Genomic DNA, 16,726 nt, shown 5'->3' with positions numbered 1-16,726 from the left:
TGCATGTGAGTGTGCATTTTCTTCTTTGTGCATAAAATAATGACTTATTCAAAGCCAAACGGAAAGCTGTATTAATGTGGTTCCATGGGCAAAATATGAGAACATTGTAATTTACTCTGCTTAATAGATTTCAGAATTTATCTCACTTTCCATCTAAAAACTTGGAAGGTTCAAGAAGACAGACTCAAGCAGTTTATTTCTGAAGAAGCTGATACATACATCTGCATGCACCCAACCATGCTTTACTGTTCATAAAATTATTTATGTATATTGCATTTAAAAAAAAGTCCTTCAGAACAAGCTGTCAGTTTTCAGTGCTATTTAGCCATATGGGAATAGATTCAGAGATAATTTCTGAACACATTGTGATAGTGAGATTCTACTCACTACAAGTAACCTATGTCCATAACTCTAATTTCCATAGGAACTGATAGCAGTGTTTACATATACTGTTTTACAACTTTACTCTTGCTCCTCCATTCTTCTCAGCAATCTTTATTTATTTATTTATTTATTTATTTATTTATTTATTTGTATCCCACCATTTTCCCAAAACTGGGACTCAGGGTGGTTTACAATATTAAAAATAGTGCAATTAAAAAGCATACAAGCATGTACAGTTCTTCTCAGTGCTCTATGCAACTATGGAGGGATGCATTTCTGGAGTAATCCGTTTAATAATAATGTTGACAAATGGGCACTGAAGCTAATATCGAGTAAGGCTCCTTATTTTCCACACAGATTTCAGTTTGTATCTCATTTGGACATTTAGCAAAAATGACTAAAATCTACAATTGGGAAAGGCATGCTTGACAAAGAATCTTGAATACATTTAAAATTTCATGATCACTGCTATATTTCTAAGAGAGTAAACTGTGTCCAAAGATAGCTAGGGCAGCTTTGTGAGCATTCCCATCCTCCACTCCACCCTCAGTCGAAGGTAAAAGAACTGCATTTTTTCCAGCAACAAAATATTGTGGATTAAATGGTAGGAAATGATCACTTCATTGTAACAAACATAGTTTCTTCGGGAAACAGTTGTATCATAAATAAATAATAAATAAAACTTTTATTTTTATCCCGCTTTTCTGTGATGAGACAATCAAAGCAGCTCACAACGCATTAAAATATCCACATTCAACATTACGTCCCAAATTCCCCCCTTAAAACAGGATTAAACGTGATACAATTAAAATTGGAGATTAAAATATCTATTAATAACACAATAAAAATGTAACTAGGACACAGCGGTGGGCTAATACATAGAATCATAGAATCATAGAATCGTAGAGTTGGAAGAGACCACTAGGGCCATCCAGTCCAACCCCCTGCCATGCAGGAAATCCAAATCAAAGCATCCCTGACAGATGGCCATCCAGCCTCTGTTTAAAGACCTCCAAGGAAGGAGACTCTATCACCTTCCGAGGAAGTGCATTCCACTGTCGAACAGCCCTTACTGTCAGGAAGTTCCTCCTAATGTTCAGGTGGAATCTCTTTTCCTGTAGCTTGCATCCATTGTTCCGGGTCCTGTTCTCTGGAGCAACAAGCTTGCTCCCTCCTCAATATGACATCCTTTCAAATATTTAAACAGGGCTATCATATCACCTCTTAACCTTCTTTTCTCCAGGCTAAACATCCCCAGCTCCCTAAGTCATTCCTCATAGGGCATGGTTTCCAGACCCTTCACCATTTTCGTCGCCCTCCTTTGGACACGCTCCAGTTTCTCAATGTCCTTTCTGAATTGTGGCGCCCAGAACTGGACACAATATTCTAGGTGGGGCCTGACCAAAGCAGAATACAGTGGCACTATTACTTCTCTTGATCTAGACACTATACTTCTATTGATGCAGCCTAAAATAGCATTGGCCTTTTTAGCTGCCGCATCACACTGTTCACTCATGTTCAACTTGTGGTCTACTTGGACTCCTAGATCCCTTTCACACGTAGTTTCATTCAGCCAGGTGTCACCCATCCTATATCTGTGCATTTTATTTTTCTGCCCTAAGTGCAATACCTTACATTTCTCTGTGTTGAATTTCATTTTGTTAGCTTTGGCCCAGCTTTCTAGTCTATTCAGGTCATTTTGAATCTTGATCCTGTCCTCTGGGGTATTAGCTATTCCCCCTAATTTGGTGTCATCTGCAAATTTGATAAGTATGCTCCCAATTCTGTCATCCAGGTCATTGATAAAGATGTTGAATAGCACTGGGCCCAGGACAGAGCCCTGTGGGACCCCACTGGTCACTTCTCTCCAGGATGAAAAGGAGCCATTGTTGAGCACCCTTTGGGTTCGGCCGGTCAACCAATTACAGATCCATTTAACAGTTCCTTTATCTAGCCCACATTTTACAAGCTTGTTTGCAAGAATGTCATGGGAAACCTTGTCAAAGGCCTTAGTGAAATCAAGATATACTATATCCACAGCATTCCCTTCATCTACCAAACTGGTAATTTTATCAAAGAAAGAGATTAGATTTGTCTGGCATGACTTGTTTCTCTGAAACCCATGTTGACTTTTTGTGATTATGGCATTGCCTTCTAGATGTTCACAGACTCTCTGTTTAATGATCTGCTCCAGAATCTTTCCTAGAACTGATGTCAGACTAACTGGACGATAATTGTTGGGATCCTCTTTTTTCCCCTTTTTGAAGATGGGGACAACGTTTGCCCTTCGCCAGTCTGCTGGGATCTCTCCTGTTCTCCAGGAGTTTTCAAATATGATTGCCAATGGCTCCGATATTACTTTTGCCAGTTCTTTTAATACCCTTGGATGGAGTTCATCTGGTCCCGGAGACTTAAATTCATTTAGATTAACAAGGTGTTCCTCTACTATCTCTTTACTTATTCAGTGCTGAAATTACCCTATTCTGTCTTCTGCTCCGTTATCCTCAGGTTGAGCACCCTTTGCCTTTTCTGAGAAGACTGAGGCAAAGAAGGTGTTGAGTAATTCTGCCTTTTCTCTGTCTTCTGTTAGCATTTTGCCATCTTCTCCACGCAGTGACCCTACTGTTTCCTTCTTCTTCCTCTTGCTGCGGACATATCCAAAAAAGCCCTTTTTATTGTTCTTAACCTCTCTAGCAAGCCTGAGTTCATTCTGCGCTTTAGCTTTTCTGACTTTACCCCTACACATGCCTGCTATTTCTTTGAATTCCTTTTTCGTGATTTCCCCCTTTTTCCATTTCTTATACATGTTCCGTTTCAAACTTAGCTCGGTTGAAAGTTCCTTAGTCATCCATCCTGGTTTCTTGAGACACCTCCCGTTTTTCTTTCTCACTGGAACTGTTTGAAATTGTGCCTTCAGTATCTCCCTTTTGAGAAAGTCCCATCCGTCCTGAACTCCTTTATCTTTTAGTATTTCTGACCATGGAATTGCCCTCAATACTTCTCTAAGTTTACTGAAATTCGCTCTCCTAAAGTCAAGGATGCGTGTCTGACTCTGCCTGGCTTCTCCTTTCCATTGTATAACAAACTCCAGGAGAACATGGTCACTTCCACCTAATGATCCCACCACTTGCACCCCATTAACCAAGTCATCCTTGTTGGTTAGGATCAGATCTGAAATAGCTGACCCCCTTGTTGCCTCTTCCACCTTTTGGACCATGAAATTGTCTTCCAGGCAAGTGAGGAATTTGCTAGACCATGAGGATTTTGCTGAGTTTGACTTCCAGCAAATATCAGGGTAGTTCAAGTTGCCCATCACTACTACATCTCTCTTTTCTGACTGTGTGGTTATCTGTTCTAGAAAGATATCATCCAATTCCTCAGTCTGACTTAGGGGTCTGTAGTAGACTCCCACCGTAACACCCTTGTTGTTTCCCTCCCCTTTGATTCTAATCCAGATGCTCTCCACCTTTCTTCCATGATTGATGTCCAGGATCTCTTCACTGGTGTAAATATCTCTGACATATAGTGCTATTCCTCCTCCTTTCTTGTTTGGCCTATTTCTCTTAAAAAGGTTATACCCCTCTATTTCCACATTCCAATCATGAGACTCATCCCACCAGGTTTCAGTGATGCCTATTATATCATATTTGCTTTGTTGTACTAGGAGTTCGAGTTCATCTTGCTTATTTCCCATGCTCTGTGCATTAGTGTAGAGACATCGCAGACCATGGTTCCCTTTTACTTGCTGCCTGTGCAAGTTTTTTTTTTAAATATTTTTATTGATTTTCTCCATATAGTTACATTTATATTTTTTGTACATACATTGTGTTTGCTTTCAGAACTCTATGCTGTTAGAGTTACTGAATACAAATGTTATTTCATTCTTCCCGAAACTTACATATTCCACTACAACCATCTCATTAATAAATTTTCCATCCCAGGGGTATTCCTATAAAAAAAAAAGTCAAACATTCCTAAATTTCTAATGATGTAAATATCATAGGTGTTATTCCCTATATTCAATCCAATATTTTATTACAGGGAGCCATTCTATTTCTCTTTTTTCCTTTTTTTCATTATTTATTAAAGCCGTCAAGGTATCCATGTCTTTATACTCTATTATTTTATCTAACCAGTCTTCTATTGTCGGCATATTTTCTGTCTTCCAATTTCTTGCTATTAAGATTCTAGCCGCCATGATTAGATAAAGGATAACTCTCCAGGAAGATTTTTCCAGTTTTTCTCCCAAAAAGGAGGTCATATTTAGTAAGTAGAGTTCTGGGGCTAAAGGATATTGTATGTTGAATATTTCTTGAATGCTTTTGTGGATTTTATACCAAAAATTTTTAATTTTTTGACATGACCACCACATGTGATAATAGGAGCCTTTTTCTATCTGACATTTCCAACATCTCACTTCCTTTAGTTTGTAACACTTAGCTATCCTGAGCGGTGTGTAATACCATCTGTTTGCTATTTTAACGTAATTTTCTCTGAGATCTTGAGATGCAGTAAACTTGTAAGACCTTTTCCAAGATTGTTCCCAATTCTCAAAAGCTATATCATGTCCCATTTCTTGTGCCCATTTAATCATATGTGTGGTAACTGTCTCTTGTTCTAATTCTCTCCTTAAAAATAATTTGTATAATTTGGATATCTTTCCTTTATCTCCCTCGCGTAATATTTTGTCTAGTTCGTTAGTTTCTTTCTCGAAGCCTTCCCTGCTTTGATCTTTTTTAAATCTTTGTGTTATTTGTAAATATTCAAACCATGTTATCCTTTTCCCATTCTCTTCCAATGAGTTTTTTGACTTTAATCTTACATTCCCATCTCTTTCCTTTATCCATAAATCTTTATATGTAATCCATCTGTCTTTCTCTTTTCTTCCCAATATGCCAAAGGCTTCGTCTATTGAGACCCATTCAGGGATTCCTCTATAAAATTTCCCCTTTATTGTGTTCCATGTTTTAAGTAATGTTTTCCTTATAATGTGTTTGTTTACATCCTTATCTTTAATTTCTTTTGAATACCATAGGTGAGCATGCCATCCCTTTTCCATGTTATATGCTTCCAAGTTAAGCAATTGCTTTGTTGTACTAGGAGTTCAAGTTCATCTTGCTTATTTCCCATGCTCTGTGCATTAGTGTAGAGACATCGCAGACCACGGGTCCCATTTACTTGCTGCTTGTGCAAGTTTTTTTGCCTCCCACTGTTGGGTCCTTGCACTGTTTGCCTTGTTTCCTCTATGTCAGTTTGACTATTTTCGCCATCCCTTTCGCCTTCCTTAATATTGTCTCCCTTCCCCTCAGAAGTCAGTTTAAAGCTCTCCTGATCAAGTTCTTGAGACTGTTGGCAAAAACATTTCTTCCAACTGGCGTGAGATGCAACCCATCTGTTGCAAGAAGTCCCTCCTCATGGAACCGCAGCCCATGATCGAAGAATCCAAATCCTTCTTGGCGGCACCATCTGCGAAGCCAGTTGTTCACATCTGCTATTTTCCTCTCCCTTCCTGGACCATGCCCTTCAACTGGCAGAAGAGATGAGATGACAACCTGTACATCCATTCCTTTCAGCTTCCTACCAAGCGCCTCGTAATCCCTTTTGATGTTCTGAATGCTGTGTCTTGCAGTATCATTAGTTCCCACGTGGACCAAAAGGAAGGGGTATTGGTCAGTAGGCTTGACCAGTCTTGTCAGCCTCTCTGTCACATCACGGATCTTTGCACCTGGGAGACAACACACCTCTCGAGACATCTTGTCAGGCCTACAAATCACTGTTTCTGTACCCCTCAGCAAGGAGTCCCCCACTACGACCACACGCCTCCTCCGAGGCTTAGCAGTGACTGTTCCCTCGGGTGGGACTCTCAGGCTCCCCTGCTCTGTCCCTGAAGTCTGTCCATGCTGCTCTTCTTCATCCTCCTTGATAAGGGAAAGAGCTTCGAATCGATTCTCTAGCTGCAAGCTCCCCGAACAATTCCTTCTTGGCTTACTTCTCTTTGTGACATGACGTGAGGGGCGATCATTCTGTATCCCACTTAACAATTAAATAACAAATGCACATTTAGTGAAGAAAAAAAGAAAATTATTCCCTATAAGCATCCATATAACTCACAGTTTAAATCTATTTCAACTCCTTGGCAAGATAACGTGACTAAATAATGCATCTTGAGAACTGTAGTTCATATTTTTAATAACTGTTTTCAAGACAAACACAACTAAATGTAGTTGTTGCCAGCAGTTCCATGGATTAATTTGGTTCTGTGTAATCAGGATCACACCCAAGTTGATAAGGAAACTTGCAGAAGAAGGATTAAAATCTTGCAGGTTGTTTAAAAAAGAAATAACACTGCAGCTTCAGAGTTTATGGACTTTATTTAGTCTCACAATAATGTATCTCTATGCATGTGACCTTGGGTGAGGTATCTCTCAGCCTCAAAGAATGGCAATGGCAACCCCCCTCTGAAGAAACTTGCCAAGAAAACCCCATGATAAGGTCACCTTAGGGTCATCATAAGTCAGAAATGACTTGAAGACACACAACAACAACAGCAACAACAACAACAACAACAACAACCATGCATGTTTACTGCTTTGATACAGGTGTGGAAATCTCAGAGCCCCAAAAGTTACTTTTTTGCACTACAACTATCAGAATTTTCCAGCTAGCATAGCTATGGTGACAATGCTAGCTGGGGAATTCTGGGAATTGTAGTCCAAAAAGTAACTTTTCAAAGCTCTATGTAGTCTAATGAAACAAATGGCCACCATCGCTCTCTTGCACAATAGCTCATCTGGCACATTTTGGGAAGGTGGTGTGTTTTTAGCAACTAATGAGCCCTCCCATCTGATTTGTCTGTAGCATTGTTCAAAATCTAACATCCTCCTGTTTATTTTCTTACATTTAGTTGCATTTAAGCCAATTAGAGGAAAGATGTATCTCTAACTCAGTGTTGATATAGATGGCATAGTGCTCAACAAGGTAATATTATGGGAGGAAACTCTATTTATATTGCCCAAACATAGTGACAAAGTGGATCTTTTCCCCTCATCCCCCAATTGTAATTTTTCAAATAATAGCGTAGATGAGAGCCTTTATCAGCAATTTTTTTCGGTTGGCAGTCTAAATTCCTGCTGACTCTGAGCCATGTTTGCAAGTGAAAGTGCAGATGCATTTGTAACTACAGTTTTGGCAGAAGTTTAATTATACAGCACCAAGACTCTAATTGCAAGTCACATAGCACAGTATTAGCTTTGTCACATGGCTGGTAATAGACACACTCTAACCTGTTTTGTTTTTTTTAATGTTATATTATCTCTCTCTGGTTTGAACAGTGTTGTTTGTTTGTGGACTGGTCAGGGATTAGCTCTATTAATCTCCCTCCTGCTTTGTTTTCCCTGAATGTGCACTTTATTGCCCTGTATTTGATTCACAGCATCCAGAAACAATGTTTGCTCTGCTTCACTAATCCAAGGATATTGTTGCATTGTAATCATTTGTACCACACAAAAATGAGCAAGTGTCTTTGCAAGCATTTTCCACATTGCCACTGGCAATACAAAGAAAGACAGCAACTGTCCACCTCCTACATATTTAGAAAGGGTGGAGTTCAAGATTTTTATCATTCCATATAAAACACAGAGCTCCTTTGCATTTCACTTCCAAGTTACATCACTGTTCTGGGAGCATTTCTCTACACAGTAAGTATGAAAGAAAGAGGCAAACCCCCACATATTCATTAGACAAGAATCAGGGAATAGTACATGTCCATTAGTGATCCCTGCTAGTTTTGTAAAGTACACTTTTCTGTCCTGCACCACAGATTGGCCAGACATTTCAATTCCTGCTGCTATATCAGACTTGTAGAAAGAAGAAAAGCATAGAGTGATGCCCACAGACACTTGAACCATACCTACAACTTGACAGTGACTGCCACAATTAATCCTCTGTTATCTCATTGTGGGCGGGGCCAGCAGCCCAGGCATAGGAAGGCCTCCTTTGGAATCCATGAGTCACGGTAGGTACCAGTAACACATGTGAGACCAATGTAGATGCTAACACAAGAAACAAAACTTTAATGGAACGCTGAACTTCCGAACACCACCAAACAAAACAATAAGCCCCACACAGGGGTTCCAGTTACTTCACTGGACTGAGTAGTCCTCGGTCCGACTCAACCCCTTTTCCACTGTCACAGCTCTCAGTCTTCTTGACCCCTCACCTGAGGGGGTCTGAAAGCCCTTTCAGCATTTTCTACCTCGGCCTTCTCTCTTTCCAAGGGTCGGGCCCCATTCTTGCAACACCTCCCTTTGGTGTCCCACCAAGTCTCCTCTTGGGTATGGGAACCAGGGACAGCCCGCCTAATGCTGGGGATGTATGGTTCTCCACTGGGAACTCCTTCCCAACATGGGGTTAAAGGGCGCACTACGTGGTGAGGTCCTACCCGAAGGTGCCCAAAGGAGGACTGAAGCTGAATGGGACAGATGGGTCGGCCAGGGGACAGAGTTACCTCTCCTTTCCCTCTCACGTACTTCTCTCCGCATCCCCTTCTTCCGCGTTGTCTCTTCCCCCCAGATGCCTCACCCTTTCCCCTTAAAGGACTCCCCAACTCCTTCCCCGTCTCTCTGGGTGTGGTCGAGTTCCCCCTCTCCTTCTCCACCTGTGCTTGTCCTCCTCCTTTTCTTCCTTCTTATTTCTCCTCTTCCCCAGCGTCCTCTCGCCTATCTCTCTCCTCCCACACCCGCTCAACACAAACCTCTTTCTCCACTTTTCTACACTCATTTTAAATGTCCCAGTTTCTCTCTTCTCGCACTTTCCCTATTTGTCCTGAGTTTACCATAGTTGCTACACGTTATTCTGACTCTTAGACCAGTGGTTCTAAAGCTATCTGATGTGGGGGACCAGCAGGTTTTCCCCTCCCAATATTCCAAGGGACAGCACTATATTTGTGACCACTGGCTATAATGATTTCTTTGTGTCCCAGAAACTCACCCTGAACCAGTGGCCAATAGCTTGCAGAATGGCATCAGTCAACAGATTGCCCCTTTGAGCAATGCTGTTTTAGAACAAGGGTGGGCAAACTTCCACTCGCCCTGAAACTGCAGAAGGTATTTTTTTAAATATAAAAATCAGAAGTGTTACACAAATTATACAGGAATTGACCCAGAATCAACCCCAAAAGGATGTGTGTCACTTCTGTTAGCAGACAAGTCAAACCTTATTGAGAATTAAGTCCCACTAATGTTTACTTAGAAGGGAGCACCCGCTGCATGGCTGGCATTAGGAGCTTAATCAAATGGCTGCAGAGGAAGCAAGCAGAAGTAGAGGAGATTCAGGTATCCAGGGCCTCATTCCCACTATGAAAAAAATCACAGCAGGAGTATCTAGAAGGCAGGAAGTTCCTTGCCTAACTGCTGTTTCTCTTTGCTATGCTGTATTCCACAAATCTGGTCCTTTTCTTTGTCTAAGAAATGTAAGGAGCTGGCATTCTGAGCATACAAGCAGGGGTGGCTAGGAATCCCATGCTAATAGGGGATGAATTGGCTCTGGGTTTTGTCTGAACTTTAATGGATCTATCCAAGATGATGAACATTCATCCCAAAAATTGTTTCAATTCCTTGGATATCTGCTTTGATTGTGAAATCCTGCATAGCAGAAAATGGACTGGATGGCCCTCGTGGTCTCTTCCAAATCTATGATTCTATACTTTAAAAATTTGGATAACAACCAAAGGTGGCTTACACCCCATTTATGTGGGAACTACAATCTGCCAGTACAGAGAGGAAGGTATTGTTTGAAACAGCTCTGTGGGGGATTGGCCTTTTCCTCCCTGGGGTTGTTCTCACTAGGTGAAACCCCGCGTTCTGAATCGAATCCAAGGAGTGGCGTTCCTATTAGGATCCGATTTAAACCTAGAACGGTTCTAGAGCAACCCGCAATCATCCCCACTACAAATCGAATTGTAGAGTGGGATAGAAATTTAATTCGAGCTTTCCTCATTTAACGCGTGTTAAAAAAACACGAGGGTCTGACCTACGTTTTTCCATTGATTCGAGTTAGGAACCGGAGTATTTAAATAGGAACGACAGCCTTTGAATCGTGTTAGATGGATGGGAGGAGCGGACTGCGTTGGGGCTGGCCTTGGGGGAGTTGCCCTTTCTGTCCCCATCTGTCATGGCTGTCGCCATTTTTGCTTCCCTCACCCCTTTGTCCGCTGTGGTCTTTCAATAAGAGATAAGGATTATTTTTATTTTTGCAACCTCCCCTCTGTGTGGGGAGAGCCCATTTCTAACGGAGGAGAGGCAGGAAGGGAAGGCTCCTCTCGAAGAGGCATTCCCTGCCCGCTTGGGCTCTGATCTCGCCCAGACAGGGAAGGGAAGGCTCCTCGCGAGGAGGCATCTGATCTCGCCCAAGCAGGGAAGGGAAGGCTCCTCGCGAGGAGGCATCTGATCTCGCCCAGGCAGGGAAGGGAAGGCTCCTCGCGAGGAGGCATCTGATCTCGCCCAGGCAGGGAAGGGAAGGCTCCTCGCGAGGAGGCATCTGATCTCGCCCAGGCAGGGAAGGGAAGGCTCCTCGCGAGGAGGCATCTGATCTCACCCAGGCAGGGAAGGGAAGGCTCCTCGCGAGGAGGCATCTGATCTCGCCCAGGCAAGGAAGGGCTCTGATCAAGGGGGGGGGGGATAGAGCCTTTCTCCCTCCCTTTCTCAAATGGAATCTGCCTTCTCCTCCAACCCTGGAAAGAGAATCTTTGGGAAGAGTGCTCCCTCCCTGCTTTTCCAGCAGCCTCCTTCATTGATCTCTGTGCTCTCTGACGGGATTCTCCCTGGCTGTCTTGGGAGACATGAAGAGGGGATGCTGTCATGCAAAACCTATCCCATAGTTCCTCTGGAAACAGCTTGAGTTTCCTAAATTCACTTTGCCAGAAGCCTCCCCCATTGATCTCTGTGCTCTCTGAAGGGATTCTCCCTGGCTGTCTTGGGAGACATGAAGAGGGGATGCTGTCATGGAAAACCTATCCCATAGTTCCTCTGGAAAGAGCCCCCATTGATCTCTGTGCTCTCTGAAGGGATTCTCCCTGGCTGTCTTTTGGGAGACATGAAGAGGGGATGCTGTCATGCAAAACCTATCCCATAGTTCCTCTGGAAAGAGCTTGGGTTTCCTAAATTCGCTTTCCTAAATTCGCTAAATTCACAAACAGTCAATGAAATGGAAACGATGCCAAAAGATAAATCGCTTCCAAATATTCCGGATTAACGTTACGTCATTCTGACGTACTATTGATTGACAGCTCCAAATAAGGTATGGAGGAGAAGAATCGCTTTATTTAAACACCGATTTCATGCCAAGTAGGAACGCTTGCAGGTAAAAACTTCAATTTAAATAACCAGATGGGAACGATGAACAAAGCGATTCGGATAGCGGGATAAGAACAGTGTTATTTTGAATCGATTTTATTAAAACCGTTGTATCTTAAATCATTTCAAATCTTAAGTGAGAACAACCCCCCTATGTGCCAGGAGTGGATACCATGATTGTGCCAATTGGCTAATTTCCAAAACACTACTGCAGAAATAATCAGGTTTGAGTCCACTTTAACTACCCTTGCTCAGTGCTAGGGAATTCTGGGAACTGTAGTTTACTGTGGCACCTGAGCTCTTTGACAGAGAAGGCAGTTCTACAGTTCCCAGGATTTCCTAGCACTGAGCCAGGGCAATTAAAGTGGTCTTAAACTGGATTATTGCTACAGTGTGTTTTGAACCTAAAACTGTTCCTTTGTTTCCTGGAAATTTGCCACAAACTGATACCCAATGGTTAGTGGACCAGCACTTGTCCATGGGCCAGCACTTGAAGTAGTATTGGCTTGTCTTTACCATCAGTGTTTCAAGTGCTTTCTTGCCATGTCCACTCCACAGTAATGACAGCAGTAGTGCCTACAAAGGAAGGGTTGTGACAGTTTCTTGATGTGGTTCAGCCCTGCTAGATGCTTCGTAGTAGTAAAGGAAGGAAGGGCTGGTTTTCTCTTTCTAGACTTGCTCTTTGCTTTTCCAGCAGCAACCTCTTGGAACATCATTTTTGAAGAAAGCAGTGGGGAGGCCCCCTGGAGGATCATCCCCAAATCACTCATCATTTTGACAGGCAATAGACTACTACATGATAAATACTGAGCAGCATATGGCTTTTTATCTATTAGCTCTGCAGAAATGCTAAATTGCACAATGAGAGAATTATATAAAAAAAATACTGATACACCACTGTTTTGTGGGAAATGCAGTATGCAATAATTATTCCATTCTCAGTTTAAATTTTGGGGACAAACTTAATTTTCAAAACTGGAGGGGGGGAGATGCAATTAGGCCTCTAATGCAAACCATTTGTTCCAAACATGATCTGTGCTCCTTCTTCTCACTTTAATGCCTACAAATTATTTATCTCATTATTTATCTACATGTTTGTTTTGGAGGGACATCTTTTTGTGCCCTGGAGCCACTTTATTCATTAGTTCTTCAGAATGTATGTCCTATTTCATTATGTTTTAATCTTCAGAGTTGTTCATTTGCATTTCATTTCCTGCAACAGTAAAAACATTAACAGTGGGGAAAGTGTTATTGTAAATATTAATAGGAAAATGATGATTGTGCAAATAAGTGGGTTTTCTAACAGTAATTACCTTGATCCAAGACAGGAAAAGATTTACAAGATAATTGCAAAGAGAAAATAGTCTAAAGAGGAGATCTGTTCTTCTTTTTTATAAGGTGTTTCTTAAGAATGTCGTACTAAGTTACAAACTGCAGTTTATCTGTTCTTTGGGATGCATTAAATATCAATACCCTATTTAAGTATTAAAGCTATGAAAAATGCTGTAAGAGACATTATGACAGCCACTATTCTTCAATTGCTGTATCAGAGTGCTTATTTAAATAATATCATTCTCACTTGCAGATTGCTGAATAACTTTTCTCTGAGGCAGCATTCTGCAGGGAAACAGAACTTAGAAGGAACTAGTTAACTGACAGAAGCAATAGCAAGTATACTTCTATACTGCTTATCGGTGCACTTAAGCAATTCCTAAGTGGTTTACAAAGTGTAAGCTAATTGCCTCCAACAAGCTGGGTACTCATTTTAGCAACTTCAGAAGGATGCAAGCCTGAGTTGAGCCTGAGCCCCTGGCTGGGATTGAACTCGCAACTTTATGGTTTGTGAGTGAATGGCTGCAGTACAGGCATTTAATCACTGCACAACCAGGGCTCCTTTATAGTTTTAACTCACTAGAGTTTTCTGCCAATGTGGTTTAACTTCTCAGATTTTCTGCTGAAGAGAAGAAGGATTCTGGCTGGAGAAAATGCATCACATGGTTGTGTTAGTAAGCAACAAAACCCATCTAAACAAAAACTGAGAAACAGTTGAAGAGCTGGGATTGGCAAGAAATGGAAGAAGAACAGAAAGAAACAGTAAAAATTAATCTTGGAATGTAAAGGAAAAAGATGGAGCATTAATTACTTTGTTTAGCCATCAAATAGGCCTTAGAGAATGTCCGGCCCTTTTCTGCACAACAACCACCATTTATTGCCTTGTGCATTTTGGGGTGGGATACATGGTGACTCTACACAGTTCTCTTCCTCTACTGATTATATTTGGGTTTCTGTTGTATGTTACTGTATAATGTACAGGGCTGAGTATTATTATTTGGAGGTTAGCTGCAGTGAACCCCTTGGTAATAATTTAGTATGCTTATTGATGCTCACACTGTGCTTGTCACTTTGATAATTAAATGTAAAGGTTTTCTTCAACCACCACCACCCCACACACAGACACACACCCATTTCTTCTTCTCTTGGCTTTTCCCTGTCTCTTTGGGCTCCCTGTTCTGGTTTCTACCCACCCCATGATTCAACTAGTACTCTAGACTTAGTTTAGTCTTTGACCTCTTTTGCAAATCCTTGTTGTGCTTATTATTGCTCACACAGTACTGGGCCTTTGGATAATTGTGTAAAAGGTTTTCCTCACCACCACCCACATTCCCTTCTTTCTTTTCTTATCTCTCTCATTCTTCCCATTCCTCCTTTTCTGTTTCCACCAATCCCTTTCTTTGGTGATATACACACTGTGGGGTAAAGTTACAGCTGGAAGACAAACGTTACAGATAGCTAATTTCTTACTCTGCCTATGTCTTTTCTTTTAAAAGATCTACTCAGAAGTAAGTCCCATTGAGTCAAATTAGCAGATCATATGCTTTACTGCTTGTGGAGGCAACAGGCAGATTAGAACCTTGACACTAGCCAGTGGAAGCAAAGCCAGGGAAAGATGGGGACTGCTTCCAGGAGTGAGTATATAAGAGGAAGGGGCAGGTTTGAGAGGGGTTGATGTTTACTATGCCCTGAGGGGTGAAGAGTTATTGAGGCTAGTTTAGGCTGCTGTGAGGAGCAGTTAGAAAATGTTTTAGGTACTCAAGAAAGGGACAAAGAGTGTCCTTAATTATATTGTTGTAGTGTCTTGCAGAAGACATAGTGTTTTGTGACTAGTGGAGTCACAGGTAACCAGAAGGGTTATAAGATAGAAAAGTTTAATAAAGATTCTGTGAGAACAAAGAGGCGTTACAAACCGCCGCTTTGAGGCGGTCTCCCGGCGCTGCTGTTTGCTCCGCAAGGGAGACGCCGCAGCCAAACCACGCGGCTCCCTTACAGAGCAAAAAAGAAGCTCCAAAATGGAGCTTCTTCTGGTGTCGCGCTCATGACGCCGCGAGGCTCCAATGGCACACTCGCGACATCATTAGCGCCGTGCGACGTGCAGATGCACAGCGTCCATTACGTCAAGAGGGCGGCGGCCGTGTGGAACGGCTGCCGCCATTTGTTACGGACAGAGTCCGTAACAGGAAGAGGGGCGTCTGGAAGAGACACCCCTTTTTTAAACTGGGACGTCCTGAGGACGTCCCAAGTGGCGGTTTGTAACCCGCCTTAGTCTGCAAGGGAATGTATATAAAGCTATAAAGAACCAATTACAAAGCCAAACTAAACAAACTGTTAAACTGTGTAACTAATAAAGTATTTATACACTGTATCCATTGTGAACACCATCCACTAAAAGAGATACTGTATTCAGCCTGACTTATAAATAAATTTATTACTTCGTTTCAACAAGCAGCTATCTGATCTCAGAAACACATTAAAAACTCTATCAACATTGAGAAAAGTCTTTAAGGTTTGGGACACATTAGATAGTGGGTGTGTGGCTGTCAAATAATAGTTGGTGCCAAGCTGAGGGGGGGGGGGATTGAAACCCAGAGGGCTGGCGACTAAAGAGAGTTATAGTGCAAGAGACACTTAAGAGAATCCCAGGTTCAAGTTTCACAGTGAAGAATTGGTAAGAAGTAAGTCCCATTGAGTTAAATTAGCAGATCATATGCTCTACTACTGATCTTCGCACATCTTGCCAATGGAGTCACTAGAGTTGGCAACACCTGGTGAAGTTAGTCATGGTGCTACCCCCCACCATTGACCTGCTCCCACACCACACCGTACATTACCCTTAGTAATGTTTCTTGTACTAATGTTACGTATAAATTGTAATTCCGATATATCATTGAATGTAATGGCAATAGTTATGGAATAAACATCTAAAAAAATTAAAATTATACCTTTAAATTACAGTATCATGCGCACAGCCAAATTGTATTTACATATACATAGTTCCATGTGGTTAAACTGAAAATTTGGTAAGATGTGATGTCTTTAAAGAAGTTTTTTAAATTAAAATTTCCTTTTTCCTCACCCTGAGCCTCACCCCACTCACAGCATTTTAAAGTGTTGCAGGTGAACACCACAGTCTGTTCCTACCAAAAGTGATATGTATGGGCAGCAGTGGTGTCATTCCCCTGTTATGGTATCACCCAGTGCAGTCTGCACCCCTCTGTCTAACATTGCCTGTATAATATGTCAAGCTCTGCATGAAATGTAATCTGAATTTTGGCTTCCAAAAATCATTCCAGGAAATTGTATAATGGAAGTGGAATTTATCAAACAGAATGCTCTGGTATCCTCAAAGAATTTCTAGAGTTCCCCACAAAAAGGGGGGAAAAAGAATATAAACTCAGTTTAAACGTATGAGGTAGATGTCACACACATTTTATTCTTTTAATTGTAAATAGATTTAAGTCTTTTTTTTCAATCTGAGGACTCTCAGAGCAGCATACAATTGAAAAGTATACATAACAACATTATATAACATTACATTCTAATTTTCTGTTTAATAATTTTAATTTTGAATTAATTATAAAATTTATAATTTAATTTTAATTACATTATAACATTAACTTTGTGATTTAAAAATGAATAATATTCCACCATAAAAA

The sequence above is a fragment of the Sceloporus occidentalis genome, unplaced genomic scaffold (genome assembly GCF_023333645.1).
Source record: "Sceloporus occidentalis isolate IW3139 unplaced genomic scaffold, rSceOcc1.0.p SCAF_1, whole genome shotgun sequence".
NCBI classification, from domain to species: domain Eukaryota; kingdom Metazoa; phylum Chordata; class Lepidosauria; order Squamata; family Phrynosomatidae; genus Sceloporus; species Sceloporus occidentalis.
Note: the sequence above shows the minus strand (reverse complement) of the source record.